Here is a 469-nt window from a genome sequence, read left to right on the forward strand (position 1 = left end):
TGCCAGCAGCAGCCATTTCACCCACACGTGCACTTTGACTTCATTGCGTGCTCTGCTGTGGATGCTTTCCTTCCCTCACCTTCAAATAAGGTCTGTGTTGTCTCTGGAAGGGCTGATACCGAGGAGACAGATCCCAAAGCACCCAGCGCTAGAAGAGAGTTTGCGTTTGGGCTTCAGCACAGAGCTTTTCGCAGTTGATGTGCACCTGTGCAAAGCTGAGGGTGATGAAAAGATATGATGCGAGGGGAGAGCGTAGTAATTTGCACGTGGAGCTGCTCTTGTAGACAGTTGGCTTTGAGGAGGCTTGTAGCATCGATACCCTAGATGATAACAAAGCCAAATATTCTTCAAGGAAAAATTGTATGCAAGGAGCTGGAGATACAAAGTTCACTGTGAACTTTGAGGCTTGTTTTTCATCATTGCTCCGGTGCACATGGCTCATGTGCACTTCAGCCTGGCAGATTTCAGA

Source organism: Buceros rhinoceros, unplaced genomic scaffold (genome assembly GCF_000710305.1).
Source record: "Buceros rhinoceros silvestris isolate BGI_N320 unplaced genomic scaffold, ASM71030v1 scaffold2482, whole genome shotgun sequence".
In the NCBI taxonomy this organism is placed as follows: domain Eukaryota; kingdom Metazoa; phylum Chordata; class Aves; order Bucerotiformes; family Bucerotidae; genus Buceros; species Buceros rhinoceros.